This window comes from Artibeus jamaicensis, unplaced genomic scaffold (assembly GCF_021234435.1).
Source record: "Artibeus jamaicensis isolate MK-2021 breed Jamaican fruit bat unplaced genomic scaffold, CSHL_Jam_final contig_415, whole genome shotgun sequence".
NCBI classification, from domain to species: domain Eukaryota; kingdom Metazoa; phylum Chordata; class Mammalia; order Chiroptera; family Phyllostomidae; genus Artibeus; species Artibeus jamaicensis.
Window position 1 is genome coordinate 19,630,698 of NW_026521823.1, and position 25,947 is coordinate 19,656,644.

Genomic DNA, 25,947 nt, shown 5'->3' on the forward strand with positions numbered 1-25,947 from the left:
TTAAAATAGTTTCCTAAAACATGGGCCACGCATTGACTGGTTAATATTATTCACCACTATTCATTATTGCATATATAAATTTAAAAATGCCAATAGTAGCATCAGAGACTCATCCAGAAGGCATGCCTTATTAAACCTTGCAGCCAGTCTTCCCTTCTTTTCTATTTTCATTAGAAGCACCACAGCAAGATACAAAATCCAGCAACACATACTTGTTTACTCGTATTCAGAAGTTATTTTCTTCATACTTAGGAGCTGGAAAATCAAAAGAGAAGTAAAAAAAAATCACTGATTAAACACTAAAACAAAACACTCCTGCTACTGTTTTCTCACTCTTAAATGTGTGCGTGTGTGTGTGCACATGCACAGGACACACGTGAACATTTTGCTACTACCTCTACGTCCTCTTTTTTTTCTCCCCTTCAATAAGTAAAGTCAACTCTGAAATATCCAAGCAACTATTGGGGAGGCCCAGGAGGGGTGATCAACCCAGTGAGAATTTATAAACGAGAACAACATCACCCCCTGCCTCCTCCTTCTCTGCTCCCAGAAAAGAAAATGTGCCATCCGGCTGAGCAGAAGGCCGGGCTCAGAGACCATCAGGTCAGCCTGTGCAAGTCCTCCTCAGACAGCCTTCTCTGACATACACGTCAGGGTGTCTAAATTACCCCTCAGCTTACCCAACACTCCCAGGTGCGTCTGTGATACATGCAAAGGTGAGACCTAAGTGACTGTGCTAACAAACTTCATCCTGATGGGGTAAGCCTGGCTAGATGAGGGGTGTCCCTCACTATAAAAAAAGAAGTGAACAGACAATGCTTGGAATGTTCCTGGATATCAAAAAGGCATAATTTCTACAAAGGATCTGAGGCACAACTCAGCAGTACGCCAAAAGGGCTCAGCTGTGATTTTATTCAATTCAACAAATATTTATTATGCATCTTTTGCCAACTCAAATGTAAGAACTCCAAAGTTTATTTATATCCTCAGGGTATAAAACAGTACTGGAACAGACATTGGGCACTTAATAAATGTAGAAGGAAAGAAGGGGAAAAAAGCAGAGAAGATAAAAAGGAAGGAACCTTTCCAGAGCAGGTATCTGCTAGCTCCTGGCACCTGGGCCCCATGCCTGATTAAATTACCAATTACATTACAATCTCTGAAGAGCAGGGAAAGGCACTAGTATGTTTAAATACTCATGTGATTCTAACCTGCATCAAATCATGAGGACCACTGCTCAATACACAATACGTTTTCTGCCCGAGATCCACGTGAACTTGATAAACTAAATAAAACAGAAATCTAACCTCCGTTTAATAACCACATGTACGTTTATGGCCATTACAATAACATAGGACACTGATCTGTTTAAGCAAACATCACCCACTTCACTTTCCTGAACAAAAACTTTTAAAAACAAGAATAAAAAAACACTAGGACACGCATACAAACAAACAAACAAAAAAGGATTTTACATTTAGTGACGTTTTCCAGGTCAGCACACTAGCACAAAATGTCTCTAAATAGCCAAGAAATAATTACAGTATAATTAGAGGTTTTCAAACACATGAATCTGACATTAATTTGAAGATTAGCTATTTTGTTATACTCACATATGCTTTTTTTTAGGCAGCTCTATTCGTAACATCCAAAACTGAGAACAACCCCGATGTCCTTGAAAACCTCTCCTTTTAACAGTAGGTTTTCTTATGAATTGTGGTAATCACTACACAGCTCTGTGAATGTACTAAAAACCAGAGAATTGCATTCTTTAAATAGCTGAATTACATGGCATGTGAATTATATCTCAGTAAAATTGTTATATATAATTTTTAAAGTAGATTTTAAACTATATTAAAAATGACTTCACAACTGTACCCGGACTATTGTAGTTCACAAAATATTAATACGGATCATTTTTAACATTAAATCTCATTTTCTTCTTTCACATCCTCCTAAAACCAAGGGTGCTTTCCATATGAAAGAATTTGGTTTCAACATCTTTTAAGGATTACAGCCTGGAGCACAAATTTGAAACTGTAAAAATTAATGTTAAAATACTGAAATGAATGATATCATAATTGGGAAGCAGGGGACGAAATGGGATTATTAGTGAATCACCAACTGTGATGCAGTTAAAATAAAATGAGCCCAATAATCAGAATTCCCAAATCCTACATGTGACAGATTACTCAAAATTTCAATGAAAACTATAAATCAGAAGTCCACTCTAAGAATCAGCTGAAGCAAAGTTTTAAAAATCATTTGAAGATGGTTTGGTGCTTGAAAAAAAAATAGGGTTGAAATCATTTTGGCTTTTTCACAAAAGAGAGAGGACAGAGTTCAGAGAGAGACTGACTTTCTCTGAGAATCTCTCACATTTTCTTCTCCACCCACTTTTCCCACAGCATCACTTAAACTGCTGCAATTTTTCTTGTCTCTGTATTTTCTCATCTATAAAAAAGGGACATATTTCGTCTTTTTTAAGAAGTTACTGAACTGCAAACTAAGTCCTCTACTTTATTCTGAATGAAGGTACAGGTGAGCCCTGGCTGGTGTGGCTCAGTGGATGGAGCGCTGGCCTATGAACCAAAGGGTCTCCGGTTCGATTCCCGGCCAGGACACAAGCCTGAGTTGCGGGACAGGTCCCCAGTTAGGGGCGAGCAAGAGCCAACCACACATTGACGTTTCTCTCCCTCTCTTTCTCCCTCCCTTCCCCTCTCTCTAAAAATAAATTAATTAATTAATTTTTTAAAAAAGAAATACAATTGAGGAAACAAACTGGTGACTGGCTAACTTCTGCCTTTTGGACTTAACCAGACACAGTGTGTTTTTAAGCGGGTTTTGTTTGTTAATTTGTTCCGTGGTCTTTGGAAAGAGAAAGAGCGAAAAAGAACATTCCTGAGAGGCATTCTTCTAACCAGAAGAGCAATCTGAGAGTGGTTCCACTCAGGAAGGGCCCCTGGTTACAGTAAAAGGGCAAATCCATCATTCCATGCCCAGAACTGGAACTTTATTTGGAATAACTGATCGTTTTCAGAAACCCTATCACAGCAAAGCTCTGCAAATGAATTGATCGTATTTCAAAAAACAGTCATACTTTTCTACAAAGTATGCTACTATTACGTCCCAAAGATAAAAACCCTATTATTAAAAACTATTTGCATTTATAAAGAGAAGACATGGGAATATGGAAATGTTTCTCCAAACTTTTCAAGCATTATTTGGAACTATTGTAAGGCACAATTACAAATGGTTATGAATTTAATATCATTATTTAATTAGATCTTCAATTCTTTTGTAAGGATTCTTACATTAAATTTCCCTCACTGTGTGATGATATGGAAATATACACACCCACACATGTATGAGCTGCTCAAGTGTAATTAATGATGCACTTTTATTCTCTATTATTGTGTGGAAAACATTCTGGCACAAATAAATGAAGCATAATCATTCAGCATAATGATTCAAATGTACTGATTAATGATACCAAATAGCTTTTCTGTTCTTTAGTTAAATTAAAACATTTACAGTCTGGGAACAGTAAGGGCATCCCTAAATGAATGTTTTCTAGGTAATCATTTTCCCTTACTGAAATCACCTACCTTACCATCATTGAAAATAAGTTCCCATCAATTATAAAATGCACCACATTATTTTCTGTGCAAGAAACAACACTCTTGTCAATGAAACTATCATACAATGCTGAGTTGCCTTCGAACATGTTAAAAAGTGTATGAGGAGAGAATATGCAGCCTAGACTCAAGGATACATGGCATTCTATTCCAAAAGCCCTCAGTACGTATTAAACATGTTTTAAATGTTACACAAAATATCTGAAGATTTTTTTGTTAGAAATAAGCCTGTCACAAAAGACTGTATGATTTCACTTTTATGATTCACAGAATGATTTCATGCTGAAATACCGAATTCATGGACAGAAAGTAGAATGCTAGTTGCCAGGAGCTGGGAGGAGGAGAGGATAGGGAATTGTCGTCCAATTGTTGTCTTGAGTTTCTGTTTTGCAAAATGGGAAGAAGCTCTGGAATGGATGGTGCTGATGGCTACACACAACTCAAGTGCACTTTGTACCGCTGAACTGTACACTTAAAATGGGTTAAGATGATTGATTTTATGTTGCAAGTATTTTATCACAAATAAAAATCATAACTAAAAAATATTTCCGCAGGGAAAAATACTGTGTAAACTAGAATCACAAAATGAATAATTTTGAGCTAGAAAGAACCTGAATTCAATGTAACTAGTTGGTTAACTCAATAAGGCAGCTTTCCCGTAGAAAACCTCTGGAAACACTGGACTGGAGAGTTTTGTTCCCTCACTGATGCCTCAAGAGAACACAGTCACAGTCTCCGAAACACAGAGACTGGCTAAGACAGTGGGTCACACACCTGGCCCACCTCAGAATCACCAGTGGGCCTTTACACGATTTCCTGACTCCCGCCCGCATGGGGCTGGCTACCATCCGCAAAGTCAGAAAGCAGAAAAGCAACAAGTTTTGGGAAGACGGTGGAGAAAATGCAATCCTTGTGCACCGTTCGTGGGAATGTAAAATGAACTGCTCAGAAAAACACTGTGGCATTTCTTCAACATATTTAAAATGGAGCTACCATGATCTAAAGATCCTACTTCTCAAAGATTTAAAAGCAGTGTTTCTAAAAATGTTTGCATGCGCGAGTTCACAGCGGCACTATTCACAGCAGTCACACAGTAGAACAGTGAGTGGAAGCAACCCACAAATCCACTGACGGACGAACAGATACACAAAATGGGGTGTGTGCATGACGCGGATCATTCAGCCTTAAAAAGGAAGGAAATCCTATCACATGCTACAAAGGGACAGACATTATGTTACGTGAAATAAGCCAATGGCAAACAGGCAAACACTGTATGATTTCACTAATAAAAATTATCGAGTATGGCAAATTCATGTGAACAAAAAATAGAATGACTACTTCGGGGTGGGAGGGAGGAGAAACGAGGAGTTGTTTAATGGGTTTAGAGTTTCCGTTTTGCAAAGTGAAAAAGTTCTGGTTATCTGTTGCATGACAATGTGAATACACACCACTGAATTTGGGTGCTTAAAAAGGGTTGGATGTTTTTTACATTTATGTTAAGTAAATATAAGTAAATAAATATCTCCTGAGCCCCACCACAACCCTACTGACTATGAACTTTTGGTGATTGGGATAAAATACTAATATTTGTAACCCCCTCCCCGCAGGTGATAGAACTAAAAGCAGCAGACAGACACCTGTCAAACTAACCAGTTCCCAAGTTCGATTAGCTCAAACACAATGCCAGTCATGTTTAACACTTTGTTTTGTTTTTAAAAACTGTTTATAGTTGTACGTAAAATAGTTCCTACATTGGAGTTGATCAGCTTGAAAAGATCACTAAAAAACAGTAATCCTGTTGAGGGCAGAGACAAAGGAAGCCCCTGAAAGTTGCTCTACAGTATTTCCTCTTCCTGCCACTAAACCGATATGATGGGCGGAGCCCAGACCCCTGCCCCTGACGGCAGCATCTGTATCACACTCCTGGTTTGGAAAGCCTTCCGAGTCTTCTGTTGGGTCTGCGGGGGCCCAGACCGCCTGTGATACCCAACTACTGTCCAGGGCCACTCCTGAGACAAATGGTTGTAGAAAACTAGAAGAGCGATTAAACAGCAAAGTAGTAAAAAAGGCAGACAGAACAGGTCTCAGAACCCAATTCATTTCTAGATGATCTTGAAAGAAAACAGGGACAATGACCATGATTCATCGTGAAGATTCACTGAGAAAATATGTGTAAAACAGCACAATAAATGGTCCAAAGTAGGTGTTCGGTAATTAGAAAATGACATTACCACACTGCTGTCTTTCATCTGTCTCCTTTTTGTTAAAATTTTACTTTACTATGGAGTTTAGTACTAATCATTCCCTATTAACATGCATGGATTTTTGTTCTCTACTTCTAATTTACCACCTCAAGGATGTTTAATATGATGTTTCTTCTATATTCTTCAGAGCTGATCATCTGGTATTAAACAACTAGCAGACATTTCACTTATCGAATCAACAGATAACAATTACAAACTTGTCACGTGCAAGGCCCCATCCCAGGCACAGGGAACTCGGATCCCTACCCCTGGGATCCAATCCATGCTCCTAAGAGCTAGTATGATTTCTTGAATTATTCATTGGAATAAGCAGAAACACATATGTTATAGTAATGCATGCAGGCATGGAAATTATCTTTCCACAGATTTACAGTAACTTGTTCCCCTGCTGTACTCCTGCCAGAAAAATATCAGCAGATAAGTCACCTTACTCAATTATTAAAACTACCAACTTCAACTGTCCAGACTACAGAGTCTCAGGTTTATCACCCTCAACCAATGGGGTCTATCTAAAAATGAGCAGTACCTATACAGACCTAATAGCTTATGAAAGAGCCAATCAAGTTTTTACCTACAGTATTATGTTGAAAAATTGTCGATTCAAGAGCAAAAGGAATTCACAAAAACAAAAACATAATTATAGATGAGGCTGCAAAATATTTCCACGTATTCACAGTTTGAGCTTTCTTTCCAATTCCAAAATCTCCTTTTCTCTTGTAAAATTCCTTCCAGTTAGAAAAAAGTGAGAGGGAGCTTAAAAAAAATTCTTGAAGAAATTAGGTGTACTGTAAGTAGCTAAGACAGAGAGTATATGGTACTAACATAAGGAATCTGTCAATAACGAAAAAGCACAATTTTCTCCATTTGTTCAGCACCACACTTTGTCTCCCTCCTACCGACCCCATCTCCCCCACACCCCAGATTCCACGCTGGGAACTGACTCCGGCTGCCACTCTAAGAAGGACCAATACAAGATGTTTCAAATGAACAAGCACATATTTCTGTACAAGATGAGTATCTAGTTTGCTATTTCTGGCAAAGAACAGAGAATGTCCAAGGTTGTCAGTACAACTTTTATCTCCTATGATTTAACTGGTCCTTCAGCAAACACAGAATACCACTTCAAAAGAAGGAAAGAATTTTTTTTTTCCCATGATTAAACAAAGAAAGCCAGGAAAGATTTTTCCGGGGCGGCACTAATACCGATAGACTTTCAGCCAAGCGTTAAGTTGGTAAAAAATTTTGAGGGCAATTAGAACATTTTTTATGTTATTACTTTGGCATTAAGTAAAGCCCAATAAGACAACTGTAGGTGAAAAAGAACTGTTTCAACAAAGGCAATATGGAATAGAAAAAAAACCTGATTCATTTGAAATACGGTGCTGGAGGAGAGCTCCAGCCCACCAGACAAGGAAACAAGGGGGCCCTGGAGCAAGTGAAGCCTGAAACATGGCTGTAGACAAAACCACTAGGCTGAAACGGCCCTGCTTCGGGCACATCATGAGAAAACAGCGTTCTCTGGGAAAGTCAGCAACGCTGGAAAAAAGAGAAGGCAGCAGGAAAAGAGGAAGACCAAATCTGAGATAGAATGACTTTATTAAAGGAGCCATGGCCTGGAGCCCTGGCTGGTGTGGCTCAGTGGATTGAGTGTGACCTGCAAATGGAAAGGTCGCTGGGTGGATTCCAGTCAGAGCACATGCCTGGGTTCTGTGCTCTGAAAAAAAGAAGTCATAGACATGAGCCTACAGGCGCTGAGCAGCGCTGTTGAGGACAGGACACTGCGGACGTCAGCCAACGCAATGGCATGTGAACACAATACAGTACAGAGCTAAAACCTGAGGAGCAGTGTCTCTGAGATGACTGCAGGTCTCTGACACACTGCAAAGGGCTGAGCAACGTGCACACGGTGAACTCAAACATGCCGGCTGGACCAGGGAGAGGCTCACAGAAAGGCGGTATTTCTAGATCATCATTTGGGGGAATAAACAAAAAAAAAGAAGAAGAATAAACAGTCCAAATGATTTTGTTTCAACAAACATTTCCCGAATACATCTGCCATGCACAAAATTTTATAAGTGTTCTAGCATAGAGGCATACACAGATCCAAGTTCCAAATGGGTTTTAAGTAACTCAGACCATAATTTACTTTCAAAAATTTGTGCAGTCAATGTCGAAGAACTAGGTTCAGCCACAGGAACTTACTATGTTTTAATGCTCAAAAGTAATTGAAAAATGGTAATTTCATAAGGTTTGGCCTGATATAGAGTACCAGACATCGAAAACTAATGAAATAACTGTGATGCAGAAGTCTAGGCAAAATGTCTCCAAGAGTACAGAAATTAAAATGCAAAAAAAGAATTCATGTGCTTTGACTTTGGAAAGCAGGACAGCTTCTTGGAACAGATGGCATATGAACTAAGGATGAGGTTTTGCGAGTTGTAATCGTTGGAGGAGGGAGCAGAGTGGAGAGGAAGTGGCAGATGGGAATTTTAGGGGGAAAGCAAGAACATAAGCACAGGATCGTAAAGCGTAAGAGAATAATTCAAATGACAAAATCGTCTATGTCCATGTCACAGAACAAGTATGTAAAGTTCATTAATAAAAATTAACTGAAAGTCGATTCGCTTGGTGATGTTATGCCTCCTAAGCCAATAAAAATCTAGGGTAATGAAACAAATATAAAGGTTTTCTGATAAACAATAAAAGAAAAATGCAATAAGAGAGTCAAGTCAACCACTCCCTATAAAAGGGCTACAAACATTCTCAAGTTCACAGAAGTCTCAAGTTCACAGACATCTACACTAAAAGCTCCTCACTGCACTACGGATGCATCAAAACCATGCATTAGATGATACTATTCTGTTCTGTGACTACTGTCCGTACCGATGGCTCTGCCTCCGCCCCTGTATGGAGGTTTTAGAAAGGCCTCCTAGGATTTAAAGGTCAAGTGCTTCTCACCACTTCGCTTACAAATCACTACAAGTAACCATTATAAATTTACCGCAGTACTGGCAAAAAAAAAACTTAATGATCACTAGAACTTACTGATTGTTTTGTAGGAATAAAGGTTTCGGCATGGTTATGAGGATAGTAATGAATTTTAATCTACTGCTCCATTACACATATTATTCTTAGCCATAATAACAGTGTTCCGCTTAAGCTTTAAGACAGTATTTAAATAGATGGTTTAGGAAACAAAGCCTAAAAGAATACTGTACATGTGTTCCAAATTTAGAGTGAGTAGGAAATGTCAGGGGAACTTTATCACTTCATCAAACAATCAAATACTCTGAGCCAACAACACAGAGAGTCCAAGAAAACACGAGACAGGAATTTTGTTTCTTCCTAATTGGAGAGTCAGCAAGCTAATAAATATATTAATCAAAGAACCCATAAAAAGATTTTTAATTATCTTTTGGCAGGAAGCTTTCTTTTAAGAAAAATGCTACATGTTGTGCTAGTTATAGTGCATAAACACTGGACCCAAGGGGTACACATCGCCAGTTAAAGCAGCAAGATAAGGGGCAAATGAAGTCAGGGGACCAAGTGAAGGAGGAATCAGGCAGGCATGCTGAGAAAACTGCAAGGCCCCTCAGAAAAAAGAAATGCACAGAGAAAAGCACCCACAAGCAAAGCTGCATGAACCCAGAACAGCCATCTAACTGTTCAAAACTCTCCAAACATATTTATGAAAACTAATAGATGTCTCTCATGCTTTCATTTATAAGTGCAAAAATGGGGATAGTGCATCATTTGCCCCCAGGGACATAGGAAATTACGTTAGGGACTGAATATAAAACCCACAGTCCACAGGTTCTTTCCCAAGTAAAGTCCATGGCAATGGTAGAGCCTCATGGAAAAAGGATGTAACTAGTATTTTCGGAATGAGATATTCCTGTTAAAAGCTGGAAAATACCAAAATGTTATAAAGTAATTGTTGCTTATATACTTGAGCATGGTACAAAACTTGTTGATGGAAGTTCTAGGAACCGACCTTAACTGTGCCACGTAACCACAAATTTCATCAATCACGTCTCTATTAGATAGTTTTAGGTTTAGAGAATTAGATGGTGTTCTTGTTCACAAGATCCTTCTATAACTTCATGTCGATTTTGTTTTTCCTGGTCTATCAGTTGGGTTTGATTTTGGTTCTTAATTTAAAGATAGCAGGAGATGAATGATAGCCTAGATTCAATGTGAATTCAAGTTTGGCAGTAAGGAAGCCCACCTAGGTGTATGACTATGTCTGTCTACACGTTCTCTATATACTATTTCCCTTTCCCATGTGACTATTTGAGTTACTACTGAGAGTCTCCAAAGCATTCACCCAGCTGGCTCCCCAGATAGTAAGATGGTACAGAACCCTGTCACTGATTTTAAGGTAAAACAAGAAGGCAGTGGTAGAAAGGCGCAGTGAAGAGCTGGTCCTTCTTAAAGCAGGAGGTGTGGTAGGAACACTGCAGCCAAGAGCAAGAAAACTGGCTACTTTTACCAGCACTCTCTTATTACCAGCACACCTGACTACCTCTGTACCATGAATTAATATGGATAAAGCTTTCACCAAAAATTCACATTGGTATAGAGCAGGAGTTAGAAAACTGTTCCTATCAAAAGCCAGGGAGTAAATATTTTCAGCTTTGTGGACCAAACAGTCCTGAGCAGGCACAGGCAACACTTATACAAATGGGTGGCTGTGTACCAATAAAACTTTATTTATAAAACCAGGCTGCAGGCCATAGTTTTGCAATGTCTGGCACTGATTTCATAACTCTCAGAAGTTATTTTTCTGTTAACACTCACACATTGATGTTTTCAAGGAATTATGAGTCCTGTCAACTACTCTATCATTTGGATGCAATGACAGTAGTAACGACAAGCATTTCTGAGACTGTCCCCCAACCCCCTAACCAATTGCATCCCTTGAGTACTTGCTAGGTACTAGACATTGCACTAATTAGATTACACATAATTCCCTGAATCCTCCCTCACACCTCTTTGAAGTGATCACTGTTATTACCATCCTTATTTCCACATACAAATATCAAAGCAACCTTAAATGGTTGCAACACTAATTCTGAAATGGTTGTGACTCTAATTCTTAGCTGCTATTTACTAGCCAGTGGGCTTCTAACTTGACAGTCCACCACAGCCAGTGGGGAGCTTGTAAAAATGCCAATTCCTGGGCCCCACTTCAAAAGCTCTGATTTAGTCATCAGGGGTTGACTAAAGGGATTCTGCCTTTTAACACAGACTTCCAGGAAATCTGGTGCAAAATGTCAATGAAATAATGAGAAATACTGCAATATTTTTCATTTTTGCAGCAAAAAGCCAAGTATCTGTATGGGAGTAGGGACTGCTGGTGCCTGCTAAAACCATCATTTAAGCAACGATTATCCTCACTGAGGAGACAGATTTTAGGGTCACTTTTACTTTCAGCCTGGTTTCTATTTTATGGATTAAAATGATATAAAAATACACTGCTATTAATATTTTATGTAAATATAAAAGTGGTTTACATTTTAAAAACAAATTTTTATTGATTATTTGCTTAAAAAATCAGTGTTATTTTTAAGCATGGAGACAGGCTGATGACCACCTGCCAGCATTTTTTGTTTTAAAGACATTAATCTTTAAACACCTCTTTCCTTGTATCTTCCAAAATATATACTATCTAGAACATATCCCTTACAGGCTACTGAAGATGCTAAAGAACTATGACACCGTTCGGCAACAATTTCATTTGCAGTTAACGCTGACAATCCAACTTGTTCAATGAGGAGCAAGAAGCATGGCCGAGGACCGAAGTTCAGACACAAAGCAGCAGCTACTTGAATCCTGCCACTGAAAGTGCACGGAGCTCAGGCAAGTGCATATGATGTGAACGTTGACACAGGTCCTCTGTCAGAAGTTATGCAGGTCGTGGAAAAAAACAGCAGAACGGTTTCAAAAATAAAAAACTTGGCAGGATTTTCTCACCTCTCAAAGAAGCTGATGCCCCTAGGCCCTAGGAAGAAAGCCTCAGGTTTCCTATGTCTAGAATCTTCCAGCGCAGAGTTGGGGGGCAGCCACAAGGGATGGATGGAGTAGGGAATCAACATTCACAGAACACATGTCAGGGCTCCAACTGTGGGCCAGGATATGTGCTAAGTGCTGGGACTAAACCGGTAATTAAAATGTACTCCCTGTTCTCAAGGAGTTTATATGAACTGCTAGAAGTCAGGTTTCTGGCCCCAGTGGGTGCCAGCTTCCAGTCATGTCATTAAAGTTCCTGAGCCTCAGGGGGTTTTTTTATTTGTAAATTAGAAATAGTAAGTTCTTCAGTTGTTAGCATCAAATGAGCATCTCTGTAAACAGTAAGTTCCTAATGGATAATTAATTGGAGTTTCTCAGAGCATTGTGCAGAGGAGGCCAGAAGTGGGGTATCAACAAACCCCCACCAAATGCGCAAATAGTTAATGAGCAGAAAGGAAGGGACTGCTGGTTACTGTGGCCAGGTGCATTCTTAACAAGGAGAACACTAATGAGGGCACGATCCAGGACCGTTTTACTGATATCCTCTGATTCTTAGAAATTTCGCAAGGATGAATAATTGCAGGAGGGAGTGGTACCCTACAGACTGGGGCAAAAGTATGGCCCTGCTTTCTCTCTCAACTTTGTGAGATGCTAAGGGGCAGGAGTTGGCTAAAAACTCCATGAGAGCTCAGGCCCAACAGCCAAGCAATTCTACTACTCAGCAAACTTACTGGAACACTCCACTAAGGGTAAATACCCTCTTTCAGATGCATTCAATCCACCATAGAAGTAACTGTGCTGGTGACCATGTTGCCTGCTGCTTCCTTTCTACTCCGGGACAAAAAGACAAGACTAGGGCCATTCAGGAATCAAACTATGGTCAACAGAGGATACATTTATGGACATAATTTGACTTATAAGAACCATATGGCTGGGATTCTGAACATCTAGGTAACTATCTTCCCAGTGCCACCATATAGATTTGAGGTCTCTCAATGACTGAATTTGTCTGTCTAACAAAGTAAGTTCATATTAACTCCACCATTTTTTACAAGGCTTTGATGATGGCCAGATTAAATTACAAATGAGAAAGCACTCTCAAGTGTTCATATCACTCACAAGTAATTATGATTAAACATACAAACTTCAAGTGCATCCATAAGGGAATGTTAAAGACAACTGGCTTTAATTTTTTAGACTATATTGTAAACTGTACTATGGAAAAATAAAAAACCTGTGTAACAAATTATTCTACTACCTCTTGCAGTAAAAGCATTTGACAAAACCCAAATCTGGAACAGCACAATTATCATTTGTAAAAATTCACATGTTCGAATCATCAAAAAAGGTAATCAAACCCTGGATACAAATCCAGGCTTAATCTCCATATAATTCTCTTTACTTTATTCATACCATAATACAGTCAATACTTTTCAGGTACATTATGGGGTAAATGAGTCAGGAAATGCTTTACAAACACATATACACACATGAAGGTGGAGAGCAGAAAACACGCCAGGTTCATGAATGCAGTAGATTCTGTCACCCATTGTACAAATCGGTGTCACTATGGTCTCTTTCCAATCCTTAAAAAAACCCTTCAAAATGTGACGATAGATTGTTAATTCCCATGCCACTGTATTCAGTCACTGATAACATGTTGAAAATTCCAATTAATCTAAACCTCTAGGCATTTAAAAATGAATTATTTGCAACCAAAACATCACAAGAAAACTAACTGTAGACTGTTTTCTCTTAGGAATAGAGATATAAAAAATCCTTAACAAAATACCAGTAAGCCAAAACTAGAAAAACACTTAAAATTACATATCATAACCAAGCGGGATCTGTCTGAGGTATACAAGGGTGGTTTAACATCTGGAAATCAATTAATGTAATCCACCATATCAATAGACTAAAAAACAAAAACCATATAATTATACCAAGAGTTGCAGTAAAAGCATTTGACAAAACCCAAATCACTTTCACAATGAAAACATTCAACAAACTACACATAGAAGGGAACTTTTTAAATATGATAAAGGACATTTACCAAAAAAATTACATCATGTATAATGGTTTAAGACTAGAAGCTTTCCCCACTGAGATCAGGAAGAAGTAAAGAACGGATTGTACTAAAAGTTCTAGCTAGGGCAATTAGGCAAGAAAAAGAAATAAGACCTGTTCACATTGGAAAGGGAGAATTAAAATGAACTCTATTCACGGATGACATGATCCTGAATATAGAGATTACTAAGGAATTCATTGTAAAAATTAGAACTAATATAAATGAGTTCAGCAAGGTTGTAGGATGTAAGACCAATATACAAAAATCAACTGTGTTTTTACATCTTTGCATGAATCCAGAAATAAAATCATGAAAACATTTCTACCTATAGTTAACAGTACTGTATTGCATATATGAAAGTTGGGAAGAGAGTATCTTAAAAGTTCTCATCACAAGAAAAAAAATTGTAACTCTATATGGTAACCAGACTTACTATGGTGACCACTTCACAATATATACAAATTTCAAATAATTACGGTGCATGTCTGAAACTAATGTTATCTGTCAATTATACCTCAATAAAAAAGAAAACAACTCTATTTATAATAGCATGAAAAAGAATAAAATACTTAAGAATAAACTTAACAAGATAAATATAAAACCTACAGTCTGAAAACTACAAAACATTGTTGAAAGAAAGTTTAAGAGATTTAAATAAATGGGAAAACATCCCACGGTCATGGTTCACTGTGGTGTCTTCATCACAGGGGCACTTGAGACAGAAGCTTCCTCGTCTTCTGAGAGAGCTGCCAGAAACCAACTCCTCACACTGCAGGTGAAAACCAGATACCCTGCTTCCACTCCTGCTCACTTGCGGAGGAGCCAGCCTGACGTTAAAACTGACACAGAGACAGAAACTGGATCTGACTTTGATGAGAATGTTGAGATGTTAAATCAAACTAATCCTGAGGACTCACCCACCTCTGGACTCGCCATTATCAGGCGACCTCGGTTCCCTTCATTATTAAAACCAGTTTGAGTTCATTTTCTTTATTCATAATCAAACACACTTTAGCTTGGCCAGATGACATACTTTGAAAATGCTAATAAATACTGAATCATGAATACAATCTTTGAGGCAGGTGTTGAAATGGCAATGCTTGAGGAAAGGTAGACAATATTTCCCCACAGGGTATTGAATTATGCTCAAAACTTATCCTAGCTCAAAGATCTTACCTGAGCTCCATAATTCCACTCACAGGAGGTACTCATATGTGTTATATGACCAATATTGTGCTCAGATTCTAACCCCGAATCAACTCTCCTGCAACGTCTCTATGTGAATAGCATCATCTATTCTCACACTCACCCTTTACTAAAACTTCAGAATCCTTTCTCTCTCCCTGTTTCTCCACATTTATATTCTCAGGAGCCAGAATACTATTCAGCCCTGGCTGGTGTGGCTCAGCTGGTCGGAGTGTCGTCTCATACATAAACCAAAAAGTCACAGGTTCAATTCCCTGTCAGGGCACATGCCTAGGTTGTAGATTTGGTCCCTGGTTAGGGCACGTACAAGAGGCAACCCATCAATGTTTCTCTCCCTCCTCCTTTCTCTAAAATCAATAAGCATGTCCTCAGGTGAGAAAAAAAACTACTTTTCATAAAATACTCTTAATTTTACCTATTTCTTGTTCTTAAGACTTCCTTCTTTTAGGCTAGACCAGTTTCCACTTTCCACCTAGTCTTCTTGACTCCAGTTTCTCCTCATTAAATCCATTCCAAATGCTGCTCAGATTAAGCTTTTCACATTAATATTCCCACCATGTCGCTGCCATACTCAAAGAGTTCCCCTCACTGAATGCCAAGTAGTGCTCCACAACCTACCACAGGCCCAGGTGAAGTGCCTACTGAAGATTAAACCGGACAGTGGTATTAACAGTGCTGGGTTGTTTCACTTGCTCTAGTGAGGTACAGAACAGTCACCACGGGCATCTTAAGGAGGTTAAATCATCTTTTGATGGACAGGCTGGGATCAGTACCCCCAAAACTTGGGAAAGAAAGGCAGCTTTGTGGTTATACACAGTGTCTCCTGCTTCTTCATTAGCACAAAACATTCAGTTACTTTCCTCACTTTTCCCATGCTCGTGTTCTTGCCTCATCAAAAACAGGTCAGTCCTCTTTCCCTTAACCACCTCTATGAAGAAACCATACCTGTGTCTCTTAGTTCTTACAAGAACTTCCCATTTATTAATCAATAGACTTGGCAGAGCTGCAAATCTAAAAAGTCTCCCTGTCCCCATGGAGACCCCGTTGTTCCTTTTTAGTTGCCTCTGCTGACACCAAGGTCCACACTAACACGACATGTTTGATGAAGAAATTAAAATTTAGAGGTCACAGATATGAGCACAGCCGGAATTCCACTTAATGAAGAACAATTTAATAAAGTATAAATGACCATAATATAGTCATTATCATTTGCTTATAAATAACATGAAGAAATTGGGCTAAATTAATTTTTAAAGAATATTTCAGCTCCTCAATTCAAATTCTATAGTTTTCCAAAATATATCATCACATGCGAAAAAGAAAATAAAGTCAAAAATTTAATTTAAAAATTAAATTTAGATCTTAGATTAAATTAAATTTAGTTAGAAGGACTATAATCAATACATTATACACCTCAGGCCAATTTCCCTTGGTAGGTAAAATAAAGAGAAACACAAATCAATGCAAATGAGCATTATTTTGGTTTAAACAGCAATCCACTCTTAAACCGCTCCAATTTCAACATAAGTTACTAATTACAAAAAACGAAAGCCATTCCTTCCTTCGGGCAGGTCAGTTTTCCCAAATATTTCAGAGTTCACCTGGTGTACTTGTGAAAACAATAAAAAAAAAATAACTAGGAGATATTCTATATTTAAATTACACAAATATTTATTCAAGAATTTAGATCAGTATATTTTATAGATTCTGATATATGTAGTTTTACGGATTGTAAACACATCTATCTTTTATATATGTATACCATACTCGTAAATACTTGTCCTACACACAAATATATGCAAATGCAGCTGAAAAAGTTTAAAATCTTATTCATTCAAATTATCTAAAATCACTTGGCAGATGAGAAAGCAAGGATAGTGGTTTGATTATTAATAACTGTAAGATACATGTTCTGCAGGTACCGAGAAAACAATAGCTCTGGACTCACGAAGCAGACACAGCCCTGACCAGGTGGCTCAGTTTGCTATACAGCACCATCCCAATACACCAAGGTTTGGGTTCAATCCCCAGTCAGGGCACACACGAGAAGCAATTAATGAATGCAAACATAAGTGGAGTAACAAACCGATGTCTGTCTCTATCTGTGTGTATGTGTCTCTTTCTCCCCTTCTTCTCTCTGAAATCAATTTAAAAAATTTTAAGCATATCCACATGGCCTTCATGGAGAAGAAATGATCTGACTGTGACAGGCTTCCGTGGCACTCTGCACTTCCCTTTCTATGTCAGCTGGGTCGTCCCCTCTCACCATCCCCTGTGTTTCTCAGGGGAAAGGACCACGTGAGAAATCCCTGCAACAAAGCGCAGTGCCTGGCATTTCGGAGGGACCCGGTAAATTTTTTCCACAAGCAGAAAAGCTTTTAGATCTACTGTTCTGTTGACTTGGCTAATTTTGAATGCATGTTTGAAGCTACATATTTTCAGGATAAAACACCTCCCATAAGTAATATGTTCTATAATTATTCGACTCATGTTATGCAATGTTATTTCCTTTCTGTTGTTTTGTACCTTCAGGTTTCAGAAGAAAACTCAGTTCTGATTTCCATTTGTAAGAACTGGTCAATAAAGTGAACACTTTGTAGACTCTGATCATATACCCCCCAGCCTACAAAGACCACACTTTTTAAATATCCAGGTAGAATAACCACCAGCTCACCTCCCTCTTTCTGCAGGACCATGTCTTTTCTGAGATGCGACTGCAAACCCCACATGGGATTTCAGACTAGAAATGTCAGGGGGTAATGACAAGAAAACTGTATTCAGTGAAACCTCGATTATCTGCAGTCCTCAAGGAATAAGTCCTCCGAGACGGCTGAACTTTTGTTACAGTGAACACTTCCAGGGCCACACTTTTTACTCTAATTCTTAAAGACCATGTTTATAAATTGTATTACGGTAGAATGTCCTGAAGACTTAAGCAATTCTCAGTGACTTGAAGGTACCAATTTGAACACTGCTTACAGTAAGGAGTGACCTCTGCCAAGCCTCATATCTGATTGCAGAACTACACGGGTGTGTCGGGTTGTGTTCGGCATGGTACTGTGATACCATCAGGGACGCACGGTTCCCCCGTAGCACACAAACATACCCTGTATCTCTTACACCTTCATGGACTCCTCCGAGGAAAGCTGCGTTTTTCCCACCCAAATTCCTACCTTCTTCCACCATGTCATGAGCTAGCTCCTCTACTCTGAAGAGGCTCATTCTCTTTAGACGGAGAACACTGAGCAGTCCCTCTAGCTTTTATATTACTTGGCTCACTAGTGCTCAGAGGTTCTTTCTGGAGGTCCTCTTCTTCCCTGTTAGTGATAAAAATCAGCATGCTTTTATCCGAATCAGTGTTACTGAAAGGCACCAGGTTCCAACAACTCTGAAAGTTCCACAAAATAATCCTAACTAAATTCCAAGGTCTATCTTAAATTGTTTATCTTCCTTCGCATCCACTGCCCCTTTGACTAGCACCCAGCACAACACAGTGCTCAGAACATCAAAATGTGACTGACCAGACTACACCGAGCCATAAGGAAAAAAGTCCCCCTTTCTCCTAGCACAGAAAAACAAGGCAGCACCGAGTATTACAATCATAATGAGCCTCACTCCAGATACCGCAGAATCTCCTAATAAGCAAGAGGTAGTCTAAATAAAATGAGGTTACTAAAGATTCAATGACTTCACTTGATCTCTTCAGAAAAACTCTTGGAAACAATGGCCTAGGATTTCCTTCGAGCTTTTTCAAATCAGTATTTGTAAATCATGTTTCTGTTTCCAAGGAAACTAAGTAGGTTATACCTACAGCAAGAAAACTCTACCGATGTCATTTTCCTTTTATTCTTGCTTACACACATGGTTCCTGCTTATGAGAAGGGGAGACAATTCCCTTCCATATCACGGACATCACCATGAAATGAGAAGGGGCTGGAACGTCACGGCCTCAGCCTGTGGCTCCTCCTGGGAAGACTAGAATAAAAGCCTGCCCAGAGAGCTCCGAAAAGCTGGAACGTAATTCATGGCCTAGTTCAGTAAGTAACCCTCACATTCTGTGCAGCATTTAGCTGAATTCATTGCATGAAAGTTGAAACAAAAAGAGTTAAAAATCTGGACTTACTAGAAACATCAGGTCAGGCATTTCTGGGTTCAAATTCCAAATCTCTTTCCTTGGCTGAGTTATTTCACTTCTGTTTCTAACTCTTAAAAAAAAAGAAAAGAAAAATACCTAGCTTACACTGTGCTGATATGAATTCAGTTAAAAATGAATATAAAATACCAAGGTCAGAACAATTTTGTCTCTGAAAGTCTCCAAGAGTCATGTTCAAAGATGGCAAAACTGGTAGTTATTCAAGAATTTTACATGACGTGTGAAATAAGGATTTTTTTGCTACACTCTCATCTTAGAGAGTTTGCATGGAATCATGGCATTTTCAGAAAGTACAGGAGAGTATCCTTTCTCCAAACATCTGCAAATAAACTTTTAACCCTGAGAACGTGGACCCATCTTTGCCGGGTCCGCAAATACCAAAGCCTGCTCTGATTTTTTCTTCACTCAACAACCCTGATCTCCTTTAATAAAATAGGAAAACTGAGGCACAAATCACAGCATGGATGAGTTCTAAGCATAATGATAGAGTCTGTTTAAACAGCTTCAAATTCCTAAACACCATGATTAAATCTCAGGAACCTGTAAGGCATCAAAACCGTGATCCAAAGGTACAAATGTTGCAGCTGCTGCTAGATTTGCTGTGTGACAAGACTCAGACACTACCTCTCTGCATTTTGAACACATTTTAAAGTTTTAAGTATTTTCACCAACATTTAACCACACAGTAGACTTTACAATATAAATATGTTATACATATATTCATGTGCTTTTATGATTTAAATGTGTGCAATTGCAAAGCAACTTTTATCTAAAGCAGTAACTCACTGTCTTCCCACACTACAGGCCCCAGCTCCACAAACTGCTCCTACAAACACTTTAAAAAATATTCCTTTTGAATGATAGGTGCATCTATTGGCCCAACATGCAAATACTCAGAATTCAATTTTCTATTCTCTTCACTTTATAATACATATAAATCCAAAAAAGGGAAGAAACTAAGAAATGTAATCAACCAACCTGCTAAACTAATTTGACAGGCCACAGTCAGCCTATAGTACCAAATGGTATTTAGACGCCATTGCTCTAAAGTTCCCTCTGTTCCATTCACCTCTTCATAAAATCCCAGGAATCCTGGTCCGGGGAATTCAGCCACCATACTAAAGGCAACTCATATTTTCAGTTTATCATACAAGGCTAATGCTGGATTCACTGCTCAAAATCTTGAAATTACACACTGATAAAAGGACACTGAGCCCATGTTAATTAAGTGCTTAAAAATGGTCCAGGTAAATGCTAACCATCAGTATTTGCTTATTCCATGACGAAATCTTGGTGTTATAAAACTATTTTTATTATTATTATTATTATTATTACCACTACCACTATCACCAAATCCAGAAGCACTAGGGTCTTAGGTATAACTTTTGACTCAGAGCCCTGAGAGATAAACCCCTATCTTTGCCTCTGATAGTATTGCACTCAAGCTTTGCAACCTAGTGCAAGTCACTGTACATTTATCTACAGAACACAGATGATTTCTAGAGCTCCTTCAAGTTCCCAGGGTTCTTTAGGCCTAATGCCTCAGAGATCCTATCTACTGAATAATGAACAGCTGTCTCAAACCTCGCACATGGCTGTGGGTTTTGCCACAAGACTGAATGTATACTCCCCAGATGTTAGTCAACGCCACGGCAAAGCACCACTGTAGTGGTAACCAAGCACCAGAGGCCTTGGTAACCTTTTTTTTTAAATAAATTTTTGTGCAAAGAGTCTTCATCACAGACTTAACATTTTTTTGAAAACAGTTTGCTAGTCACTTATGTAGCACTAAACTACAATTAGGCAATTATATTAAAAAATTCAAAGGTACTGTATTTAAGAAAACAAGTAAACAAGTCCACATGGAAAAACCATATTTCAAAAACCCCAAAGTGGCATATGTTCTGGCATATGGCCTGGTTTTATAACATTAACGTGTGTTTGCCTTCTGAAGGTTAGGAAGGGCTATTTTTATGACTAGTGTTTTACTACTCAACTTAGATTGCTAATACCATTATATAAATGGTTTTAAAGAAATCTTTTTGTCCTGTATCAATCCCCATAAGTATTTAAGCCCCTCACAGTGTAAATCTTACTTTGCTCAGAAACGTAAGCTAGAACCCTCCGATCAAGAGAGAAAGACTACATGAGACCATCAAATCAAAGCGCTGGTCTTACATCAGATGCTGTGACTCTCAGCGTGTAACCACCTTTAGCACGGCCGCGTATGTTTTCCCACACCACAAATACCAATTAATTCATTTAGTGGATCTTGCAAAACAAAGCAGATACTCAGTGCAGGGCACTAGGGAAGCACTTCCAATGGACATCTGTAACATTCTTGCCCTTTTGTAAAATTCCTCACTTGTCATGCGGCCGTTTGGGCCCCTCGTCCCATGGCTGCACATGGGTGAAGACTGTCCGCCTTCTTCACCCCAGGACACCAAGTCCTGAGGGGAAAGAGGGCGCACACAATCAGGGCGAAATGCGAACAACAGTGCTACTCATGCAACATGCTCTAAATTTAAAATTACTCCTAAATAAATAATGTTTTTAATGATCATTTTTTAAATTTTATTAAAAAATTCTAGAACACTGTACAATTTCATTCTGGCTGTAGAAAAAAATTTCACTTCAACTTTTTTAGGATTACTAATAGAAATATCCTTTCATTAATAGGCTATCCTTTCATAGCTGGTCACGGGAGGCTCTTTTTTTTTTTCATAGTGTCAAGTTAAAACAATGATTTGATTTAAAAACATTGTGATTTCAAAGACGGCAGTCTAGGTGCTAAGAGACACCGTCAACAGTGCCACAGAAGATGCCTGCTCAGAGGTCCCACATCTTCTACATCTGTGTGACTACAGGGCAGAGGGGGCGGGTGGAAGTGGAAGAGGACAGAAGGGGAATACATGGCAATGGAAAAAAGGACCATAAAAATCCACTGTTTTTAAAAAGAAGACTCTCCCTGTAAATTAGCACTGCAGGGATATGCCAGCTAAGCCTGGTCACTGACAAGCAGTCAGTCTCCTCCATTGTTTAAGGATACCCCATGGAGAATTTTAAAGAACAAAGTCCACATATTCAATTAGAGGCATTTGGCTAATTTAGAATGCTTTACTTTTATCTGACTTCACAAGTATTTTTGAGAAAAAAAAACAATTAAAATTAAGAAAATGTTAACTTTTCCTTGGAATGATCTGAAACAAAAGACAACTTCAAAATCACTATGAATATGTATGAGTGAGCCATAATTCACTTCAGCCTAATTTCAAAAGCCTTCATCTATTATGATGCTATCAAATAAAGTACAGTGATTACACAAATAACTGAGCATCCCAACATGAGACCTATTCAATACTTGATCATAGCATCACAGTTTACAGCAGGATTTAGAGACAAATGATTCAAGTTTTGGTGGAAGTGGATGGAGTTAGCTAAGATGTGACACCGGCACAGATCCTGAGAAATGAAGTTCGTATGAGAAAGATGAGAACAATTTTTTCCCACTGGACTAATTACCTATTCAAACCTGGGCACTAAAATGTATTTTATCCTGTTATTAAAATACACACACACACTATACAAAAGTAAAGAAGCATATACAGGTAACAAAATTTCCCAGAGGAGGAGTTTTCTGGGCTGTGAGTCTTCTTAGTCGCACACACTGTACTTTACTTGAATGATTTGTACATTTTGTTTCTAGACAGTTCTGAGCACTGCATCATTATTCCTCCGTGGGCGGGCAGAGATATTCAGTGAGTGATCAAACTCATCTATGTTATCCGGCGTGTGTTCAACCACAACGTTACAGCCTGGCACTGCCGCGCAGTCACATACACTGAGACCCATAAAGATGATATGGTACCGACATGTCGTGACTGGTGTCTCCTCTGAATCGTTACAAACTACATACTACTCAATCACATATGGTTTCAGCCAATCTACATGCCGGAAGTTTTGAATGCCCAGGACCCTTCTTTCTTAATCAAGGCACATTTGATTTTCACTCTATTTGTCTCCAGCTCCCCCTACATTTTGCTCAACCTCTTTCTTTCTGTTCCTGGCACCACCGTGTCAAGGGCTGGAAATATAATATAGCTAGCACCCAGTTTCAGACGTCTATCATTTTCTGTCAAGAAACCATTTTCCTAGTTTAGTATATACGTTCATGAACATATATAGTTTTACTAACTAAATCCATCAACTTCTAAATTCATTACATTTTTTCTAGGAAGCAACAGACGACCAATGGTGGCTGTGAGATAAAATACGGAGTAGTGGGGCTCTCGTACTTTAAACTGTTTAGTAAACATCCCTGAAGTAGGTTCGTTTGCAACTTTCTGCCCTGTGCAGAGTCCACAGGAGCATCGGGGCCCTTTCCTTTGTACACTTTACCCACTTTTGTTAATTTAATTAATTTCTGAAATTATCTGTTGGGCATTTGTCTTTTCTTTCGGACAGTAAGCGGCACAGTTCACAGCGGGTTGAGTCACCATTAAACTGAGTACACCCTCCAGGCCCACGAACAGTGGGGGCCACTGACTGTTCTCATGTCGGTAAGAGATCTGTTCTTCCACTAAATAAACACAACGTTTATTGGATGGCAGTGTCCATAAACCTCTAAAAGCAAGTTGGAGACACAATTACACATCTCAGATGAGCTATTTAAGACAGGTCAGGAGATGGACTGTCGAACAGGGACCTACTGAGCCATTTCAGAATTCTGAAAATACAAGTGTTTTCTAGAAATACAATTATATGGGTTTTGTAATCCCCAAAACAGAATTGGGTTTTGTCCCTACTTCTAACTTTATTGTACACTATTTGTTTAAATTTTAAAAAATACCAATATGATTAATAAAGTGAAGCACAGGAAACAAAGCTAAGAACAATAAAATCATGCCACTATCATACTTGAATCGGTCTAATTAGAAGCATCATAGAATACACAGTGGAATAATTTGATATCACTGTAGGTTTATGCATAACACAAAAAGTTTACTGAGAAGATGAGGCAGGGGAAGGAAAGGTAGAGAAAGGAGGGGAAGGGTCTTTGGTAAGAGAGTAAATTCGTAAATACATATGGAATAGGATGCACAGACTGAATTCCTGGCCTCTCTCACCAAATACACAGGTGGAAGGGAAGCGTTACTTGGCTTCCAACCAGAACATGTTCACAGAAAGAAAGCTTCCGAAAGAACCTTTTTCATAAAAGTATGAAGGGCTTGTTCAACTAATACTCAAGCCCTGAAAATAAAAGGATAAAAAGTAATGTACATTGTGCCTGGTTACCTCCAACTGTGAAAGAGGAAGAAGGCTCTGGAACGGGAGAGGGAGAAGTCAGGACACAATGTGCCCAGGAATAAAAAAGAGGGAGACAAAGGGAGGGAGGGGGAGAGAGGGATTCAAGCCGAGACACTGATGCTCTCGGCATCACATCTTACTGTAGGATAAAATTAATGTACTTATGAGACAGCAATTTCTTGTCAGCCTGAAAAAGTACAGCTGAATTTCACATACCTGTTGAGCCCTTATTCTATAGAGTTTGGACCACAGTCATTGGGAATTCAAGGCTATTTATAAAATATTGTCCCTGTCCTCAAGGCACTCACAGTCGATTATATTTCATGATGGTATTTTTTGCTTGCTCGCTGTTAAAGGCTTCGTGTGTTTCCCTTGTAGATAGAAAATGCTTGCAGAGCTGGAAACGAGTAACTATCTGAACTGATATCTGAGATTGTTTTGATAAATACAGGTGATTTCAACAGCCACCTTTATCAATTTTTTAACTGGACATCTTAGATACTGATGTTGAGTTCAAATATTTAACACAAAATTTTCATTTCATTATCTGAAAAGTTTATTTATTATTTTAAATATTGGTGAAATCATAATATACTTCACTACAAAAAGTTAATGGTTTCTAACACAACAAAAGTGATACTACATTAGCATACTTTCTAATTGAATTCCCATTTCTTTTACTCAACACTAGATTTCAAAACAAATTTTTTTGCAATTTTTAAATCTTCAATATTTTTCAAAATGCACATGCTATTGATTAACAACAGTGACATTTTCTACACATGAAATCATTGCATACTTACAAAAGTGCTCACAGGAATTCTGAATGTTTTATTCAGTTATCAAGATAATAAATCTTATCCAAAAAAATATGACTTCCTAGAAAATAGGTGAATGCATTATGCTAAATAAACCATTATTAGACATCTGCTTTAACACAAGTATACATTGTTAATTATTTTTCTCTACCTCTAAAGACACTAAGGTATTTTAGCAACTCAAAGCTGTTTCCCTATGGACCATACAGGGTGGAGCAAAAGTTGGTTTACCATTGTTTGCATGGAAAATAATACAGTAATAATAGATAACAATACAAAAATAAACTGCATTTCACATACTGACAAATGTAAACTTACTTTTGCCCCACTGTATATAATACAGCCAAGACAAACAATTCAAGAAAGACTTATTTAATTCTTCCTCTGTATTATCATAGGGTAGTCTTGGTAACAGATTTAGTTCTGATTCAAACAGCTCAAAGAAGAAAAGCATAAAGTTGCTTCTATGGGACACACGTGT

At 38.4% G+C, this 25,947-nt stretch overlaps 1 protein-coding gene across 5 annotated transcripts in view; it reads right to left on the reverse strand.

Annotated features, from left to right (window-relative positions):
• The window catches only part of KLF12 (KLF transcription factor 12), a 421,617-nt gene that overhangs the window by 361,636 nt on the left and 34,034 nt on the right, over positions 1 to 25,947 (reverse strand). Inside the window, exon 2 of one of the 5 annotated variants that reach the window (XM_053665633.1) lies at positions 19,312 to 19,393. The exons of the other annotated variants lie outside the window; for them this stretch is intronic. The gene's annotated coding sequence lies outside the window, so the exon portion shown is untranslated. The remainder of the gene's footprint in view (positions 1 to 19,311; positions 19,394 to 25,947) is intronic. 5 annotated transcript variants of the gene reach the window in all.